Raw genomic sequence first — 22,357 nt, 5'->3', positions numbered from 1 at the left:
AATTAAATCCATATTGATAATTAGATGCAAAATGAAAAACTCTGCATGAACAGTCTGACTAGTGCAACACAAAAAGCAATAGTTGAAGTTCAGATGTGCGCATTGCAAACATCTATGGAAACAGCAATTTACCTATGTGACAAGTGACTTGCTTTAAATTTGGATTCTACCAGCAGGTAGAAGGGATTTCAGCTTCTGCGCAGTCTTTGATCAATCCCTATTCCAAGCCTGAAAGGATGAACTGTAACTGCCATGTCACTGCACTCCCACATCACTGCAAAACAATAAAGAGGCTTGACATATCCGGGATGATCAGGTGTTCGGGCCCTGCAGGTTTCCCCCCAAATACCACATTAGAATGATTTGAGTCAAAATTCGGAGGAGAGATAAACAGTGATATAAATTACAAGTTAGTAAAGGGACAGACAGTTGCTTGGTCTAAAGTAGTATAAGCCATGCATATTTTTAAGAAAGGTGGAAGACTTCCAGATTTCAGTGGAATACTTTCATTTAACAATTATATCAACAGTATGATGGATGAAACAGGATTCAATAATGTCAGAAACCTCTAAGCCCATCCACTCTTATGTCTCCCTCTAGCACAGCGGTTCTCAAACCTTTTTCGTTTTAAGGCACTCCTTGTTAGACTCAAGGCACCCCTTGGAAAATGCTAGCTCTTAGTTTTCACTCATGTTTTGACTGTGGAAAAATAATAAGTAGTTTTTTATGCTGCACAGAAATTAGAAAGACCACAGCAGGTCAGAATGTATTTAACACTATGGATTTCTGCTTGAAATCTCTGGTTTATCTTGTGAACCATGTTTGCACACCTAACCATACTAACATTGTGTAGCACCCTGGGAGACCCTTGAAAGGATCTTAAGGCACTTGTTTGAGAATCACTGCTCTATCCTCTAACCTCTGTTCCTCTTATGTAAGACAACACCCTATAACAGAGTCTGTGTGGGTGCAGCAGTCACACTAAGGGACAGAAGATGTCCATAGAGATAAATTAGAGTTAGGGAGAGCTGTTTTGGCTTACATCTTCCTGCTACATACCTTATCTCATGGGCCCTTCTGTTCCAGACTCTCAGAAGGAGTTACACAATTTATATTCGGTCGTGCTCCCCAGGACACTTACTCATTTACAGGCATCATTTATACTGCTGGTGCGTCTTAAGAATTCGACATAAAAAATGTGGGGGGTCCAAACGTTTTGCTGTATACATGAGCAGGAAAATATATGCAGTGACACTGCTAGTGGGAAAATCAGCTATTCCTTTTATTCCCCTAAGAACTATTTAAAAATAACAGAAGTCCATATTGCGTCCCATAGATGTGGATGATGCTTTGGAGAGTTTGATATAATAGCACATTAAAGTATCTATCAGCATCTACTTGGAGGTACCAGAACTAGGATATAAATACGAATTTTAGTGTTAAGATATATTTTTTTTAAAGTGTAATCTTTTCAGGTGTTTAAATACTTTGCCTTCTCGTAAATTAATAATTTTTTAAAAAGATATCTTTCTGGGATGGACAGACGTCACCCTTTTACAAGTAATGACACCTGACAGTTCCATTTTATACAACTGTATGTGCACTACAAAGGTGGGTAAGTATCATTTTCCCCATTTTGAAAATGGGAAAACTGAAGCAATAAATATATAGCTACTGGTAACATCCTGGACTTGGTACAATATTGATTTGTACCAGGACCTGCAACTGAAACAACTAGTGCCACTGATACATGATCTCCTGCTGTCACAAGGTGGAAAGCAGATGTCCCATCCTTTTAGACCTCTCTATACCCTTCAGCACTGTTGACCATAAGATATTGCTTTGCTCCCTGAGAGTGATGACATGATCCAGGGAAATGTGCTAAAATGATTTAACTCCTTCCTAGAGGGAAGCACACAATGAATAGTGAGGGGAAAGTGCATGACCACTACTGGACTGCTCTACCAACCCCCCTTGCTCATAGTCCCACAGAGACCAATCCTCCCCCAGGACCTATTCAATGTTTGTATGCAGCCTGTACATGAACTGGTTAGACAGCTTGGGCTCACGTGCTGGCAATATGCACCTGAGCAAAACAGAATCGTTGGGCAGCAGACAGCGTGAAAGCAGAGAGTATGGTCTCCTTTGGCTGATTATCTTTGTCAACAGTTTGTCAGTTCAGACCACAATATAGGGCTTCAGGTGAATTCCTCACTAATTTTAAGCTCTCACATACTACTGTTTTCTGCTGTCTCCAGTCAGCTAGGAGACCAAACCATCTCAGCAACTGATGAATTAGTCTTGGTCTTCATGCCTGCAACACATCTCAGTGTTGGGTTACACCGATAAAACATACTTGGACATAAGACTTTAGTGGCTAGGACACTCCAGCTGGTACAGGATGCTACAGCCCCTCTCCTTACTGATACTGGCCATCAGAAAAAAAAAAAAAACATTTTCCCACCGCCTTCCCATGGAATATTGAATCATGTTCAAAGTCTTTGTTCTTATATTTGTGGAGCTCAGTGGTAAAGGTCTGTGGCCTCAAAGCAATTGTCTAAGGCTGCAGGACAAAGACCATGATGAATAACTTTGCTTCAGTAACTTTTTACTATAAGGATAAAGCTCATTTGCACAGGAGATACAGCTTCCTTAGAGACTGACCCAAGACCCAGAACTAAGGAACATCAGACTTCAGCAACCTTCTGCTCTAAGAGCAAGGTGCTTTTCTTTGACCTCACCTTCTTTAACATCAGCATATAGCTACATGTGTATGTGTATTTATATTTGAAACGTCCCAAACCACTCACCTGCATCCACTGCTTCCCTTGGGGACAGAAAGAAAGAACAAACAAGTGACAGATGTTAGTCACACTGCTTTATACATGACTTGGAAGACGCTCAGAAACAATGGTGATGAGCACAGCGTAACAACCTCTGTTGAGCAGAATGGGCAGAGAGCAATTACATGACTTGTCCAGGGTCACACATCCAAAAAGTCCATAATTGGAAATGAAACCCAGGTGTCCTGACTGCTGTATCTGTCCTCTTTCAAGTTTCCAGTCCATATGTGCCAAAATGCTGCTTCTGTAGAAAAGGTTTTACTTCAGCTAGCTGGATGGGTCATCCCTTTTCTTTGCTTCTTACTAGCTTATTCTAATGTTCCCCTATTTTGCCTTCAGGTCATCATACTCATATTTTTAAAACTTGTTCTGGCATTTTACTTCTGTCCACATGGAGAGCTTCTTTTGAATCTGATGTCAAGGCTTCTAGGATTTCTATAACAAGAAGTCAAAAGCACTTAAAGTATTCATGTTAGTTTAAAATAAAGCACCAGAGTGCAACCCTTCTTGCTAAGTTTGCCTGCATGACCATGAGCCTTTGATCTCTGGCAACACGATAAATTAACTGCTGCAGTAGTAGAAGGAACAGCAGGTGCTACAAATACAGAGGCTCTATATTGTTTTTAATTTTAATTTTATACCAGCACAGAGGTAGCCTGGAGAAAATATCAGTGAGTTTTTTAATGATTGGTATGGTGAGTGGGCATGGTCTGTTTGTAGCAGGAGTCAGAATATCAAACATGGAGACGTGTTTGCAGCTTGTTCTCAGTAAAAAAAACCAAACTTGTAAACAGATGGGAACCGGTGAAGAGTTCTGCATAGGTGAGAGACAAAAATATTCCAGGATTTAAAATTGATATAATTAATGTATTTGCTCAGGTATAAGACAAGGCTTCCCTCCCCCCCCCAGTCAACATGGGGAAAAAGGGCCCTTGTCTTACATTCATATGCAAAAAAAACACATTAAAAACATTGCCTATCTTTGGACCGCTGCTAAAGCAACATGTACTCAGTAATGGAAGTAAGATCATTACATGCAGCCAACACTGACCATGACTATAAAACACATGGCCCATAGGGGCAAACATGCTGATTTTTTTTTTAATGTTGTGTCTCAGGCCAAATCAGTTCCAAACTCTATCAGCCAAGAGCTCAGTCATTCAAGTCTGCATGGTCTTTCCACCAACAAGTATCCTACCTCTCAAAACTGTGTAGCCTGGGGCTTCAGGTAGTCTTAAAGCCATGGCAGGAATCCTACATGCAAGCCCTTGCACTGCAGGCAGGCTGATCCCTGTAAGAAGCTGTACTCTTACCACAAGGATAAGTCAGTGCACCCAAAGCACAAAAATCACATGGTAGTGCCCATTGAATATAGTCTCCCCTCAGTACCAACTCTTTTCCAGATCATGGTGAACTACTATACTGCATACATTTCAACTTTCTCTGCACTTTCACAGCTGAGTTGCATCTTTCTTTCCCATTTCCAATGAGTCTGGATTTTTCACCATCCTTAAATGTCTAGCAAACATCACCAAATGGAGCGAGAATCCCTTTGTCAGCCCCTCTCTCAGCCTGGCACACATGATTAGTGTGGCCCTGCCCTCCATAAGGTGAAGCCAGACCATGCTGCCCTTTGCTTTATCTGCGTATACGTGTTTGGAGCATCCCAAGACTCATGACAAGAACACTCAGTTCCAGTCATGAGATGGGGGCTAATTAGCACATGGGTCTTTTGGGGGCACAAATATATATATTAGTTTTGGGGTATGTGGATTACACACACATACTGAGCAGTGTTTGGCTGTGGGGTCACCACGGCTTTAAACGCTGTTGTCTCTCCTGGAGCCCAGACTAATTAACTCTATGGTAAATCATGAGCATTTTGGCTTTGGACTAATATCATGCATACTTTGATAAGGAGAATCACAGAATAATAAAATCATAGAAAATGAAGGTTGGAAGGGAGCTCAGGAGGTCATGTAGTCCAACCCCTTGCTCAAAGCAGGATCACCCCCAACTAGATCATCCCAGCCAGCGCTTTGTCTAGCCGGGTCTTAGAAACCTCCAAGGATGCAGCTTCCACCACCTCTCTGGGTGACCTGTCCCAGTGCTTTAAGAAGACAGCAGAGGACACCTGGAAGAGAAGAGGCTGGCACAGACTATTCAGGAACAAGACCCTTCCAGAGAAGATAACAACAAGGATGATGATCATGACAACAAAGAAGAGGAAGACGTCATAGATTAAGGACCTGGAAAAGAGAAGAGTAAGATGATGAAAACAGCACAGGTTAAGGACTGGGGAAAGAAACCGAGGGGTTGTGGGGGAGAGTGGAGGGAGTGGAGGTGGTTTTGCATGTTTGTGATGGTTAAAGGAGACAACAACAGATGCATGGGTGCACGGTTACTGTTATTGTAATGGGGATAATGATGATTGACTGTATACATGTGTCATGGACTGCCAAGTGAATTGGATTGGTCATGAGACAGAACTGTAAAGATATAGACATATACTTTTATATATAGAGAAATACATATTTCTTAAAAAAATACTTTGTACTCCCTCTAAGTAGGTGCTAAAGCGTTACTTAAAAGTGTGTTTATGAAGTACCTGCGCTAAAAATTGTATCAGTTTTAAAAAAGGTAAAATGCCCAATTTCTGAGTGAACTAGGCCTATACCATAAACTATAGGCACTCTAAGTGCATTGCTATGGCTATGTTTATTTCAAGGTTGGATTTTCAGATTTGTTCCTCATTTCCATGTGGGCAGGGACAGCTGGGTCTGAGAGTAAGGAGGCGGGGAAGGGGCTGCAGGGGAAGAAGTTGGGGAGGAAGGGCAAAGGAACTACCTGACCCCTCAGATTTATTTTCCATGCTAGAGCAGTGGGAGGGGGACAGATTCAAGGCAAACCTCCAATAACTGGATTCTGTGCCTGGAAAAATTATATCAAATTTATAAATTTTTCACATACAGAATATGATTACAGAAGGGGATCATCTTACAGTCAAGGTCATCTTATATTTGAGTGAATATGGTAGATTTTCAAATTAAACACAGCCAGGAAGTTCATGGACTAATGTACTTTTTTTTCCAAGTGTTGGATGCTTGACTATTCAATTTACTCTACACTCCAGTGTGTGGTGCCATCCTAGTGTCACTGCAGGAAGGTCCATGGCTAATTCTGGGAAAGCCGTTCTGTATCAAATCATACCAATGGACTGAACTGGTTGCATTTTTTCAGAAAGTACTGCTTTGTATTTCCCATTATGAAATCATACCATATAACTAGCCTTGGCTAGTACATTATCTGCCCTCAGTGGGACAGATATTTATGAAGTATCCAAGGGTTGTGAGGTGATTTGTTTATTCTATGAATTGCCCATATATAGTATTATATATTTAAAATAAAAGCTATTATTTCTATATATTGATAGGTATACCCATACTCCTGACAAATATACGTACCACTTCACACTGTAACACATGACCACATTCATCAATGTGGGCATATATATCCTATCCCACAAGTACTGTGCCTTACTTGATTCCTAGTGTTCATATAGATACCAGATGTATGATATTATACCTATGTATCCAGATAGAGCTAGCATAGTGAGTCCAAGCCATCACTGCTGCTGGCACGGTGGTATGGCCAGAAGACTACTCTAAGTAATATCAAAAGCAGCAGGAGACTGTAAAAATGAGTTCTATGCAACTTTTGCACACACCCCTTTTTCCTAATCTATGACCTGTGCAATTCAGCCAGAACTGCAAAGTTCAGGCTAAGCAACAGAGAAATCATATGTTGTTTAAATCACTTTTATTTTTTAAATGTAGACATTTTATTGTGTGCATATTCCACATACAGTAGTGATCGAACTCAGTGAACATTTGGAAAGACTCGAGGAGCCCCAACGCAACAAAAAGTCCATGTTTTGCAATAACCCCGGGCCGTTTTCAGGTGTCAAAATCTACAAAGGGGAATGTTCATTCCCTATTTGCCTTTGACCAGCCGACTTTCTGGTCAGGTTTCCATGGAAACATGATTTGGATGGGTGAAAATAAGGGAACAAAATTCTTGCAAAATTTTTTCTTGTCATTTTAAAATTTGTAAGGTAGGATTTTCCAAAGCACTCAGCCACTGGCCAAGTCTGCTTCCATTGACTTCTCTTTGACATTAATGGGAGCAGCGTTAAGTCCCCATGGGAGCAGTGTCAAAAATCTCCTCCCAACTGCGTATGCATTGCCCAGCCTGCTGCCAGGCTCATGTCAGTTCCTGTTTCAAGTTCCAGCATATATTTTATGATCTAATTATGAACTTTTAAAATCAGGGCTTTGGACTGGAAATGACAATGACCTTGAAAACAGGTGCATGGCTAGCGGCTTCTGCTATATGGTTACACAAAAAACTACTACAATGTTTTCCCACCAGGCAGGTTCATCTACACTTTATATTTCTTCCAAGGTATATGCACTTCTCCCCCTCTCTCCTTTGGCACCAACATTGATAGAATTGAATAGGGGCTAACAACTCATTCCAGAAGATCACATTTAGGAAAAAGCCCATTACCTTCTTTGAAACTTTTGTATTCAGGACTGCAGAATTTCTGCATTGTCTTCAATAATAGCATCTCTTGTGGTTTTCCTGGTTTGTTATCGATAGTTGTGTTGAAAGAAATTGTGGTCTAAGGGTTACAGCACTGTGTGGAGAGTAAGGGTTTAAGATGGATGTTCCCAGCTTTTTCACTGGCTAACTACATGGATAAGTCTCTTAATCTCAGGTGAATCCATTGATCTTTCTGAGCCTCAGGTTAGCAATCTGAAACAGGGGTATAATGATACCTGCCTACTGCACAGGGGTGCTGTGAGGCTTTATTACAGAATATTTTTAAAGCCGTTTGAAATCCTTGAATGGATGTCTTTCTCAGAATAAATGCAAGAAGTTGTAGTAATACCTTCCTGTCAGGTAAGTCTGGTATAAGGAACTGTGCTTTGTACTGAGCTATCAAATGCAAGGTGAACTACAGCTTGCTCAAAGCAAACCCTAAATTATGATCTCTGCAGTGAGATATGACAGCCATTCTATGATGATCAAGGATTTATGGAGATGGGGTGGCCAGATATCTCTCTTGCATCCTGATAGATTATGTGACACATCATGTGTCAGGGTTTCTACTATTCCTAAGAGGTTAAACGAGTCTTACAGTCATGAGAGGGCACATTCTGTAGGCTGACATGTTAGTCAAGGCAAGACAGTGAATCATTAAGTTACATTCCAAGTCAGAGACAGACAGGAGTGGCTAAGTGAGGTTTACATCGCCTCAGGTAAGATGTACAACAGAAAAGTATACATTTGATGTGAGGTTAGACTTTTTGAAACATGAAATAATAATCATGACAGTATTACTGTTGCTTATTATCAGCCCAGGCAGCAAGATCTGTCATATACTATGTGATCTTTGTTCTTGGCAGTAGTTCCTGCACACACACAGAGTGTCAGTGTTGAGATTATACCTTACAAGGAACGTGACTTAAGTAAATCCTTCAGTTAAATCTACACTGAAATACTTGTTCATAGCTAAAGTTTTGCTGTCCTGCTTTCACATTTTTCTTTACTGTTGTTGTTGCCAGGTACTGTACATACACATAGGGCAACCTTCTGCCACCCTTACTCACACAGACTAGTATTTTACCCTCTACATATTTGCATTGAAACTAATAAGAGTACTTGGGGAGTGAGGCACTACTCAGTGTGAGGCTGGGCACCATAACCTGGCACCAGGTGAATAAGGACGATAGAAACACATAGCTGGTGGAGGAACAGCCCCAGCCCCAAAGAGCTGCCTCTAGTGCCTTCCTGCATATGTGGTATGTATTTATTTCTCTGCCTATCACTGGGAATATCCTGAAGCTATAATTTTTTTCCATGTTTATTTTGATGACCATATTTGAGCAATCTGTCTGCACTGCTCCCTGTTATTTCTTTCTTGTGTATCATGACTTTCCATCTCTAGTTCATGCTTTTTCCATGTCTCTTCATTCTTATCAAAAATATTATTTTATGGTAATGGGCTAAAAGCACTATGCTGTTTTATTATTTAAGTTTTAAGCCACAGCAGCACAAATGCTTATGGCTTGAGCATCTATAATTTCTAGATAGATAACCTTGAGCTCAGTCAGAAGAGCAGCCGGTGCATGTGTGTAGGATAAAGGAGGATTAAGGTCTCATCTATACATGCTTATGATTAATAAGCCACAAGATATATGCTACAATAACAGTCAGGATCTGACTTACATTTGCAATAGCAAGGAAATGAAGAGGCACTGCTGCAAGGAAATTAAGCGGTGGCTGGAAATCAAGAGCAGTGCTCAGCCCTCAGCTCACAGTGCGGCACGCAGGTACTGCAGCACATATGGCAGGCAGGAACACACACTGATTTCAGACCCATGAAATCCGGAAGCACAATGGCATGAGTTATGAAGAAAATAGCAGCTCAGATTTCTAGCTAGCTCTGGGGCTTCTTATTCCACAGCCACAGCATTAGTTTAACTACTGATTTTTCACACCATATGATTATGTGTATTTTTTTTTTCTTAAAAGAACAGAGAATTATACCAGGTTCATAACAGCATTAGCTAATTGTAATAGCTTCTCATAGCAACATAGTTAAGATTTTAAAAACGTGAAGGGATTTCAAGCAACTACTACAAGGAAAATATTTAGGGTTTGGTTATGATTCTGGGTACAAACCTGAACAAGGGATGGGATGGAAGCTACCTCATCGAAAAGTAGCCCTGGGAAGCAGCATGACTCTGAGCTGTAATTCCTCCCCTGCTTACTTCTCGTTTCAGAAAGACAATAATTCGTTATTTGGCTCCACCAGCCATCCATTACTATGCTCTCATACTGACTTAGCTACACTGGCCAGTGCAATGTCAAGGTGGAGCAAAGGCTCTGTCCATATCTTTGACGATCAGAAAAAAAGGATCTTACAACACCCACTATTTTTCCTGTGCTCTGACTCAAGGTCCAGAAAGACTATCTCATGGTTTAAGGGAGTTCTTAGTCCCCTTCCTCTGTCCCTGGGCATATAGCCCAAGTCAGTCTGGTCTGCAGACTGCAGTCTAGACTGAAAAATATTGCCCCGGTAGACTGTAATTGCTGGAGTGCCAAGCTGGTTCAATGGCCAAGCATCTCTCATTTAACTCCAGTGAAGTCAACTGAGTGACAATGTCGAAGAGTTTACTCTAGTGCCACCAGCCCCACAGGTTATAAATCTTTCTGAAATTTTCAGTAGAAATATGTTCCATTTCATGGTCTTTTTTTTATACATTGTACCAGCAAGTGTGGTGTCTCAGTTCCTGTTTCTAGCTGATACATGCCTATCCTGCGAAAAACATAATCCCAAAGGTGCTCAGAAGAGGTTGATGCTGTGTGGGGGTGGGGAGAAAATTCAACCCCTGTGGTCATCACTGAGCGCACTCTGCAGCACCTTTCAGACCTCGGATGATCAGAGGAACACCTGCTCTATTTCCTTAGGGGGTTTTCATCCAGAACAAGGTTTCAGGATATTAATGTTTTAGTTCTGTGAAGATTGCCTTGCTGCTGTTCATACGATGCCTAATCCACCAATAAACAATGTCACTCTTCAGTGCTGTGAATCTGGTAGTTTTCTGAAGCATTATATGAATTAAGCAAATACAAGCATGCAGTGGGGGCCAACCTTTTTTTGGCAGGCCTGCCACAAATTAACCCCACAACCTCCCCAAGTGACACTCTGCTCCCTTCTGCTGCCCAATCTGCTGCTTTGCTTTCTGCTTCCTGCCCTACCTGCTGCTGTGCTGTCTGCCCCCTCCGCGATCTGCTGCATGTCACGCGCTAAGGCTGCCCATGCCGCTTGTGTCACATATGCTGCAGGTTAACCCCATAGTAGTGCCTGTATTTCCTGTTTGCCCTGACTCTGCTATTTCAGCATTGTTAATAATATCCCAAGAATGTTTCTTTTGCTTTCTTCCCACCATCCATCTCAAGAGCCTCGTACTGTGCCTAGGGTAAGAAGGACTGCACTTTTCTCCTATTAGACTTAATATCAATTTACTTCTACCACTGATTGCCTTGATTTTCCATGATTCTTCTCCCTCTCTTCTTCATCCCATGGCATTTTAGAAGCATTAGTTGTTTCTCAGATCAACAGTAATATCACCATTTCAAAATAACATTTTAAGTTTAAAGCATTTATATCTCTTCTAGCCTATGTTTGCTCATTTTTGAGAGGCCGCTTTTGATCAGTGGGTTGTCCCTGATTTCACTGTTGGTGAATTAAGAAGCAGTTTTATTATAATTTAGCATCAACATGTCTTTAAATAGTGTGTTCTATATTACCATTAATTGCTGTAACCAATTACAAAGGGCAGTTTGTTTCTAATGATGGATTTTGGTTCCAAGTTTAATAAAAGGGACTTTTACAAGAAAACAGGAAGCTGCCATTTTGATGAACACATGGAAAGTAGGACTGAAAGAATCACATTTGCTGTTGGAAAGAACTGGAAATCCCAAAGCTTCCAAACTGTGGTAAGGAAAGGAATGTTCTGCAGTGGACCTCATTCTGTTCACCTCAATTAACATGAGAAGTCTCAACTGATTGCACTGGATTCTGGTTTTGAAAAAAAAAATCAGTCTGTTTTAATAAACTAGTATTAAACACATTTAAAATGTTTGAAATGTCATATAATGAAAACCTGACAACAGTTCTGAAAGTCTCTCCGTTCCAAACCTTGTTAATATAAAAGCACTTATTTCAATCCTGCAGTCCTTTGCCACGCTCAGCGGAAACCCTGGAAACCTCCCTGGGGAAACCTTTGAAATGCAACCCCCACTACAAATATAATTTTAGAACCAGCTCCGTAGACCTTTTTCATGTATGTAACTTTACTCACCTGTGTAAGACTTCACAGAATCAAGCCTTTGGGGGTGAATCTTTATTTAGCTATTTGGAATACTAACAAATGCCAAAGCAAGTGGAAATTATCAGCAGTCAAGTATGAATTGAATTGGTTGCTCTGAAAAAAGGGAGACAGCATTAACCTGGCTCTTTCATTTGTAGGGAGAGTCCAAAAATATGCAGGTAACATCCTTGGTGTTTTCTTGAACGTTAATGAAAATGAACTGTATGGTATTGGTTGTCCATCAGGATACCGAGTGGGAAGTTCAATCATAACCTTTTTGACATGAGCTCCCAAAAGTTGAGTGAAAATGATGTAAGTCCCATGAAGACTGTCTTTGAGAAGACCTGTTCAATTAATCTTCCCTTGGATGTCAATCATCCACTAAATATAACAGCTCAGGGCCCAAGAAGTGTTAACCAACAGGTTTAAATGTTCCAAGAAGAAGCTGGAATGAAATAGCCAATGTCACTTGAGCCTCTGTTGCTCCAACAAATAGACAAACGGCCAAGGAGAAATTTTGCCCCTGGCAATACAAAACTAGCGAATACTCACTTTTTTTTGTAATTACTGAATTATCTGTGCCGTATGACATGATGCTTACATTCCTTTGGCTGTTACTGACATAAAGACATTGGATTAAGGGTTTTAGCCATTTGATCAAGTCATTAGTTTACCAGAATGAACCATATTCATCCCTTGTGTAACTCCACTGACATCAGTGATATTACAGCTGAGATGAACTTACCTCTTTGACTGTGCTACAGAACAACAACACTCTAAAATCATGTTTCAGACTCAGAGGGGAAGATGGCCTTGTTAACACATTGCCATCACTCAAGAGACCTGGGCAAAATTGCCAGCACTTCCATGGACTATCTGTGCAATCTTGGGAAAATCACTTTGTTTTCCACCTATAAAACATGATAATATGTTTTTTCTCTCTCATCTAGATCTTTGGTGTGTCAGCTTTTTAGGGCAGGGTGCTTTTTCTTTCTACATGTATGTGTAAAACCTGATGCAAAAGGATCCTGATTTTAGTAGCAGGGGTAGGGAGAACCAGGAGGAACTACTATGATAATCAGCATCAATTAACAGGGGAAAATTCTATTCAGATCAAGACAGCTGAGAAACGATTGCACAAATGTCCTTAATTTATGCCATCTCTGATCCTGTTCTTATGAATCAACTATTTTAATGCTGGCACTGATCTACACCACATTGTATCACAACAGCTAACTAGCATCTCTGGCCTCTACCTAAAAATAAAACCCTATGCAAAAAGAACAAAACCCCCACTGGCAGTCTGGCACGGAGGCTCAGCACAGTCGCTGACTAGCATGTGGTCTCTTTGTCCTTACAGGTCAAATTTGTAATTGAGTTAAGGATGCCAAGTTTCTAGATCAACACTTCAAGCGAAAGGTTCCTCTCTTTTTCCCTCCTCCTCCACCCAGCCTGCAATGCAGGAGCAGCACTGGGTCAGTGGGCCCTTTTACTAACTGCTGTGTAAGGACTGGATTTGTGCTGCTCAACTGAACAGATGTTACTAGAGCAAGTACAGGGACCTCAAGGGATATGGCCCTAGCATAGCTTTATAGTGACAACATTAAAAATATTCTCTTCCCTTTCTTCCCTTGTGTTCTTCCATGGAGAAAATTCAGAAATAAAAACCGGAGTGAATTCTTTACCCTCTGAGGGCCACGTACAGGGGAAGCGGGTGCTTCTAGATCTGGTGGGGATGATGGAACAGTGAGTATTCCTACAGCAAGAGTTTATCCCTTCCCCTGGTAAGCCCACATAGAAAATACTGCAAAAGGATCTGCACCTGCCTTTGCAGGAATGGGAGTGTGGCATGTGGACCAAACCTGCTATTTCCCATACTGCAGGCAAGCTAGGACACATCACTGTGGACCAAGTTTGTCTGTAGCTGGTGCAGTTTATATCTACTGCAAGAGCTTTTTTTTAAGGGTGTGCAAAGAGACACAGATTTCTAAGCAGATTGCCCAAGCTTATAGGCTATTCTTTGAGAGCTGAGCAGATCTTGGGGCAGCCACAAGTGTGTGACAGTGACTCTCAACCTATTCTGCAAAGTGATACAGCTTTTGTCACCAAGGTTGCAAGCAAATATAGCACTAAACCATTTCAGGGGAAGGAAGGAGGTGGCATTCCAACTTGAGAGCATGCATCAGATGAACTGATGTAATTATTTCACATGTCCATTCCCATAGTGGAATTAAATCACTGTAACTTAAAATGTGAATGAAACAAACTTAAAGTTACAGCGGTTTAGCTTCCCCTATACCTGCCTAAGAGAAGAGAGATTAAACTATTGCAGTGAATCAATTATAAAGTCCTGTAACTTGAAAGAGCCTAAACTCTTTGGTTGTCTGCATCCCAAAAGAAATGCTGTTTCCACTGCGTGACCTGGGAATAACCTGCTTCTAACCTGCTTACAGTTTAGAAGTCTAAACCTGGAGCACAGAGTAATAGCATCTATTCCACACATTCATTAGCACCCCACAGGCTTCAGTCTGTGCTTCATAGTTCATAGAAGGGATATGAAACAACCACTACTGCAACCACCACATGCAGATGCAAGGCAGCAATCGGTACTGAGTGAGTCAGTAGGCTGAGATTCCCTCAGGGCAAGTCCCTCAGCGAAAATGTAACAAACTATTTGGTTGAATTTGTCACTGGGGATATACAAGCCAAAATGATCTAGTCTCTCTTGTTTCTTGCTTTACCTCAGAAATGTGCTTTTCCTTCCCAATTGAGGTTTGTCTCTTATTTGAGATGGGGGATAGAAACGGGTAAGATTAGATTTTATATACACATACACATACACACACACATATATCTCAAGGTTTCATTTATTTACTCCAAATCATCCTCATAAACAAAGTATCATCAATAAATGTTTTCTGGGAAACTGGCATTTTCAGCCTTTCTCTCCAATCCTAATGTGCTCTGTTCTTGATTTCCAAGGCAAAGAGTTGAAAGGTTAAAAATAAAACCCTAAAGGAGAGAAGCTTTGATAAAACTATCACTTCCAACAATTGGGATTTCTGCTACTCCTCAAAAAAGTGGCAAATCTGTCATAAAGTACTTACTGGAGATCCACAGTGAGCTCAACGGTAAGCCCTGTGTGTTTAATAAACCTATGGCCTTGCAGGGTAAAGTTGTCTGTCTGAATTGCAGTAAAGTTAATTTTAAAACTGTTGGTAAAATCCTTTGCTTGGTTTACTGAATTATTGAATACAAGGATAAGGCATTCATACACATCTTCTCATGTCTAAGTGTTTAGTGCTTTGCAAACAGTTATGGTTACTTTACCAAACACTTAGGGCTCTGTTCTGGCTTTTTGCAACATACACTTGTCTGTCTCTCTCCTTGTGGATCTGTAGCACAACAAAAAATAAGATGCACTCTGTATAAACAGTTTGCTCAAAGACTTTCTAAAGGAGTGTGTTCTCTAAGAAGCATATTCCCGTTGCGGTGCCTGGGGATTATTTCATGTCACTTCTGTTAACACTAACGGGATCTGTATGCAAAAGTATCACTGCATTCAGATAAGAGTACACAAAATAGTAAGACCATTAGACCTTCTTAAGACTGGGATGCCCAACCTGTCTGGGCTGCGGGCTGGATGAGTTGGTCTGTGAGCCAGATTCAGTGTGCTAGATGAGGCCCATCGCCCTAGCCCTGCACGCTGACCTGACCTAGCACACAGGGCTATGCCATCTGGTCACAGGGCTTGAAAATTTTGTGGTGAGGAAGCCATGGCATCATTAATTGCTACTGCTCTCCTGCTGCCAAATTTCCAGATTTGTAGAGAGCCCCAGAGGCCAGAGGCTGATGACTCTGTAAGACAGATCTGGTCTGCAGGTGAGCACCACTGCACTAAGACCTTTTGGCCACAGTTCCTATGCAAGTGCTTGACAGATGTTGATATTTGAGGACTGCGTGTTCAAGTCAAGAGGCAACACATTTTTACCTTTGTCAAATCTGTTCTTCATTTCTAGAGCAGCCTCCAGTCATAATAAAAGGTAGGAGGAGCACGGTCCATCACACCAAAGAGATGATCCCCACTAACCATACTCCCCAGATACGTCTATAGAAGAGACCTTTTGCAAGGTAGATTGCCACTGTCTGCACAGGACAAAGTCTCAGACACCTTGGTGGTGTGCTAGGCTATGTTGTTCATTGTGGTCCACCACAGCAGAGAAAGTTGTGGAAGTCCCTGGTAGTGCAGTTTGGGGCTACTAGAGACTGGAATTATAGTGGAGTCACCAGCTTTTCACAGAAATGTTCCTAATCCCTTGATGAGGCCCAAAATCCATGTAGATCCTTTGGGGATTCACTAATTTGGAGTCAAGCCTTGAGTCTTGAAGGCAGGTTGCGAGATAACTCTATGAAGGGAACTTTGCAGAAAATACCTGTCCTAACCCTGGTGTTTCCACAAAAAAAGGGAAACTTTTTTATTATACAAAACCTGGTGTTTTGTATAATAACAAGATCCCTGAAAGCCAAGGGATCTCACTTGCTCACATGAGACTTAACTAAGGCCCGCACTTAGGACCATGCCAATTGTCATCTTATCGACCTCCAAGGTAAAGAACATAGATTGGGTACAAGAGCTTTGTATTCGTAACTACAGCTAGCCAGTTCCTGTTGCACCCTAGACGAGCTGCAAGGGAAAGGAAAGCCTGCTAGGCAGGAATCCTTACAAGAATCACAGCTCCTGGGCACCCAGGCACGCAGTGTTGTGAGGTTGATACGGGACAAATAAGAAGCAGCCTATGCAAAAGGCACAGCAGGGAGAAACTTTCATATATGTGCCTTGCCTTGGAAAAAGCTTGCATGAAGATGGCAGTCTGATGCTAAACTGGACTTAAGACCTGTGAATGAGACAGGGGGACAAAGGAAGCAATGAGCCTTCCCATATCCATCACCTCTCCCAGCAAAGAGACTTCTCTTGCCCTGAACTGAGAGTGAAGGTCCCTGGCTAATATATCTAGCTGGCATCAGTTTTTAAGCATTCCTGGAGGGCAGCGACTGAGTCTGCAATGCCTGAAAGGTAAAGGAAACAGGACCTGATGCAAAGCCTGTAGAAGTCAATGAAACCTTTTACTTAGACTTCAAAGGCCTTTTGGATCAGACCCAAAAGGCTGCATATGTATCAGTATACTGACATTGCTCTAGGTATTCAGAAAACATCTCACTGACGAGCCTTGAAAAAACATATTGCACAACAGAGGAAATAGGATTGATCCTTGTGGGATGAGGCCTCCAGAGTAGGCCTGCTTCCCTCGGGGGGCAGGAGGCCTCAAGAGAGGGGGGTTGTATTTTAGCATTGCTACCTTGGATCTGGAATCACCAGCTGCACAGGGTTCATGCTTGGCTTTTTCTCACTGTGTGGAGAGGGCTCATCAGCAGTTCTGGGCCCCCTAAATTGCTTTTTGTGACTGCACAGAAGCACTAATATTATTTAGAAAATGCTGTTCTAATCAACCAAAAGCAAAATGAAGAGGGAAACAAGGTCCTCATACTGAGATCCTGAACGAAGAATGGTGAGTAGGGGATTTAAACACAGGAGGGGTGCAAACTCTCTTTCCCCCATTCCAACAAGCCAAGACACCTGACTGAGACTATGCCAGTGGATGGACTTCAGGCACTCAAGTCATATAAAACAAGGTGGCTTGGGCATCCAATGATGCTAGGCACCTCCATTTTGGTCTATAACATATGACTGAGCATTTCATCTTCAGCTTGTGCGCGTGCTCAGAGGCAATCCAGACTAAGCTCTTAGGTGCTTAAATGATCCTAGCAAGTGTGGGAGCTGTCTGAATTTTGCTCCAGTCCCCAGTCTGTTTGCTATTCATAGAGCATACATGCACTTATTGTCACTGACCGCATCCCATGTTCTCTCCTGAGCAAAGCAGTGGTTATTTTTTACAATAGCCTAGTGGCTGTTAATAGAGAAAGGGAACGAATCTACACGTCTGAGCCATTTTGCAGTCTTTACACGCGGTCAGTTTGGATCACTCTGTGACTAGACTCTGCTGAAGTCCTGTTTAGGCATCTATACGATCAGTCTGGGTTTGATATTAAGCAACTAACTAACTGCATGCCATTAGCTGATGGGGCACCTAGAAGTTAGGTCCTGCAGTCTTCAGCATGGGAACCCTCAAGTCCCCTGTGTGGATCTGGCCCAGTGTACACAAGTGGTCGCTGATTTGTCAAAGGTGGTGCAATTATTCTAAACATGATTTTCAATGCAGTCACCACATTAAATGCATCTATAAAAACAATAAGCCAGATCTAATCCCTACTCTGGCACTGGAGCTGCCAGTGTAAACCCTGATAAGTGTCTCCTGGGCAGGAACTCCATCAGAGCTTAAAGCCACGGCAACACAAAGCAAGTGCAACCTCCCTAATTTAAAAACTGCCCTCTCTAGGAGAAGCACTGAGGGGGATCAGGAGTAAAGAAACCCCCTGTTGGCTGCTGAGGTGAAGGCCCGTTCTGAGGCAAAGGGAATTAGTTGAGGCTCTCTCCACGAATAACTTAAAGCTGTTACATTTCAGAAAGGAATGTGAAGCCTGAGGTACAGGCATGGAGTGTAATACATTTAATTAACTGTAGCTAGCTACATGTCTCCATGCCTGTGCCCTTGCACGTAAATACAGTTCAGGTAAGGCTGTCAAATGCTCTGTTTTGGTGCAATTGTTTCCACTGAAGTCAAATGCATTAGATAATGTCTCACTTACTAACTGGGGTCTATCCACTTTAGGGAGGATAACTGCCCAACTGCTTCTAAATTCCTTCAGTGAATATTCATGTGCAAACCAAATTTATGTCAAGACAACCAGCACCTTTCTTTTGCCAAGAACAACTTTTGGGCCAAACTTTCAAGGAGGCTTTGTGGAAGTACATACAACAGTGGAGGTGGGTGCACAGCCCAGGCAGTCAGCCTATGTCCCTGAGGAGGTATGGCCTATCCAGGCTCCTTTTGCTGACGCTCAGCAGAGACTGATGTCGTTCCAGTGGGATGGGTTTAGTGAGAGTCTGGCAAGTAATCAAAGAAATCATCATTATAATATGATCTTCAGAACCTGAAGCTTCAGCCAGCATCCTGGACCAATTTAGGGCTACACATACTCATGCACCCTTATTTTCTATGATTACTGAAGATATAGAGGAGCCTGCACAACACGCTGAGGACAAAACACTCCTTTTTTTGTTTCCCACTCCATGTGGGGGAGTGGGAAAGGGCCTGAGAAAATAAATGTGAGTTGATGGTATCATAACCCATCTTATATCCAAAATCAAAACATTGCTGGGTTTCTTGCAGGGCACTTAGCAGGGGGTAAAGATGACATTGTGCCCTGTTCTTTGGGCAGGCAGCTGCTTCTTCCCGCAATGCATCCGAATGAAAGGGTATGGTCACTGGATCCGTGTAGTTGTGGGGCTTGTGTCCCAGCCATGGCCCTTCTCCGTGTGTTGATCACATTTCTGTGGCACATTGTAATGGGGTCCCTACCCCATCACTGAAGGACAGAGGGAGCCAGGGAGCACCTGTCTCACTCCAGACCCTTGGAGAAACTAGAAGTGGCAGAGGGCAAATGGCCACCCGCCCCAGGTGCAGCCAGCACAGGGCATCTAGTGATTGATAGGCCTGGGGTGGAAGTGGTGGGTCTGGTGACCTAGGGAAGCCTTATAAAGCCAGAACCATGGCTGAGATATCAGGAAAGGGGGGTCTAACCCACCAAAAGGGAAGGACTCCAGACTGTGTAGAGTTGCAAGGAAGTCCCTGCACCACTGAATGGTGGAGCTAAGTATTTTGGTCATGTGTTTAGCATGTTCTCATAGGGTGACATTGACCCCGGAGTGGATGGAAAACCTTTTGTTTGGAACGAGTGGGTTTTTTTTGTGTTGAAGTTTGAACTGGAGAACTGGATCTTAGCTATAGGGGAAGAGGAGGGCTTTGAGAAAAGTGCCTCAGTCACCATAGGGTCCTGAGCCCTTCAAAGAGGGCAGGCAGTGAAAGTGGGCTAAGGCTGAGAGGGCCAAAGCCCAGCTGGAAGCCCTGAGAGGCTTGGAGGCTGCCGGCAGTGCCTGGGGGGCACTGCTATCAAGTGAAGCCTGGACCCTGTGACAGAGCGAGGGGTTGAGGGTCCTGGGACAGTGGACCTTGGATGGAGGGGTCCAGCCAGAGCAAGGGGCAGCCTCACAGTCCAGATATAAGATCAAGATGTAGCAGGTGGGACAGCAAGGTGGACCTCCTGAGAAAGCAGACTGAGCAAAAGAAGGGGAGGATCCAGGTGACTACTAGGGGCATTGGGAAGATCTGGTACCTCGCTCTTTGGCCCTGGTTGCTACACACAAAGAGAATACAGAACAACCCCCACGTCCACTTATGGCCTCCTGTACCATTCCCACCACAGGCCTGTGCTCCTAATACCAATGTCTTTATACCACCAGTATTTCTGCCTTAGGCATCTAGTCCTTTACAGTACAGCTCAAAGCTAAAACCTTGAAACTTTTCTCTTCACAACTATATCACTGTTCTTGATATGTTCCCTCTTTTTGTTTGTTTTTTTAGCTACTCTCATTTTATTTAAGACGATAGAAATTCTAGACCACTTGTATAAAGTCACATCAAACCTGGGGCAGAGTAAGCCATAGGAGCTCAGGCACAGGAATCAAGCCCAATCTTTGCTCACACTAAATACCCTACCCAAACTTCTCAACAGTTATTTTTAATTTTCACATGCACTCTTCCAATTCCTCATTGTGACCAGCAGCAGAAGTATCAGACCACCACGAGGAACACTGGTCTCACGGTATATCTGACCCAGCAGCTTAAGAAACTATATTCCCGTGAGCTTTCCAGCCACTTTGGTGGAGTCCAGGGTTATGGATGGCTCACAGAAAGGTCAAATCTACACTTTTGAATGCTTAAGCATTGACGTTTGGGGTTCACTTAGTGTCAGATAGGCCCCCCTCCTCCCTGGAGGCAGAGACCCTAGACGCAATGGAGTCAGTTCAGTCCCACTGTTAGGGATGCACAGGTGTCAGAAGTGTCAGGGATATAGAAGTGTCAGGACTATTTCTCCTGTTTGCCAAATTAATGAAGCTCAGCTTTCTCCACGCAGAAAGTCATATAGAGGACATGGAGATCTGGAAAGAGAAAGAGGATGGTAGATCTGTAGTTTTGTATGTTGTATATTCACTGGCCACTGCCCTGTACAGAGCACACACAAGGGAAGTAGGAGCTACTGTCACTTTAAGGGTAACCATGCGCTTTCTCATGGCATAATTGAGGGATGTTTCCTCCCATTTCCCCCCGAATTATGCCAGCTTGGGCTTCATACAAGGGACAGAATTCAGGCCTCCTTTGCAGAAAAGTCTCCTGTTATTTGTGTTTTTTTCCTGCCACAGGCTCCATCCTAGAGATCTCTGAAAACTGTATGAAGTTACTTGCTTGTGAAAAACCGACAGCAGCCTCCAGGCTAGATATTTGATCCGCCAGTTTTCTGCCACCATCAAAACAAAGAAGATCTGTAGATCTGTGCACCTCATTGCTTGCGAAGGCGGATCTCCTGCAGGAGGTGGAGCCTGGGCACAAGTGCTTACTGGTAGCAAACTGACTAAGCAGAGCTGAACTTTCATGTGATATTGTCACCTAGTGCCAGATCCAGATGCCTTACTCTGGCAGAACATTTACTGAAAGAACAAGCCATTTCACACAACTACTATGGATTAAATTGATCCTGCATTGCAATCTGCAGTAAGAAGGGGACACGTGATCAGGAGGAATCTACCTAAATCATGGGGGAACTTACCAATGTTCATAGGTCCATCGTGGCATAAAGTTCTAGTTCCATGGTCATTGTGCAGCAGCCCCACCCCTCAGTGCTGATTGGTGGAGAGACCCCGAGAGGGGGGTGTGGCCGCCATCCTGATTGCTTGCTGCCCTTCCTGTGGCCCTGCCCCTCAGCGCTGATTGGATGAGAGGCCCCAGTGGGGGGGAAGGGATGAGTGGGCAGCCCTCTTGTCTGCTGCTCTTTGTGCCACCCTGCTAGCCAGTGCTTTCCCCTCCCAGCAGCAAGGATCGCTGGCTCCCACTGGGGAACCAACGCTTTATTTTTAATAAGCTGTTTTGTTGTTGATTTTGTGGATTTCTCAGACAAGCCCAGATTTTGCAGTTTCTGTGAAACCACAAATGATCAGCTAATGATCCCTAATAATCAGCTCTCCAAGGATAAGTGCCTGAGGTAGACTTGTTTGTAAAGAGAGGGGCAGAAGAGCAGGATTACATTGAGCGAATGGCTACCCTTAAATGAAATGAAGAATGTGGGCCAGAAACCAGGGCCTGCTCCTTCCCAGGGGAGTGCCATCCCACTGAAACACTCCCTCGGGCTTGTAGTGCTTTTTTTCTTGGCTGCCCAGTGAATCAGCACCAAGAAGCATCTGACTACTTAGTTTCATAGTTTCATAGTTTCATAGTAGCTAGAGTCGGAAGGGACCTAGGTAGATCATCTAGTCCGACCCCCTGCCTTGGCAGGAAA

The sequence above is a fragment of the Crocodylus porosus genome, unplaced genomic scaffold (genome assembly GCF_001723895.1).
Source record: "Crocodylus porosus isolate Cpor-Errol unplaced genomic scaffold, CroPor_comp1, whole genome shotgun sequence".
NCBI lineage: Eukaryota > Metazoa > Chordata > Crocodylia > Crocodylidae > Crocodylus > Crocodylus porosus.
The sequence above is the reverse complement of the archived record's forward strand: the minus strand, read 5'-3'. Positions refer to the sequence as shown.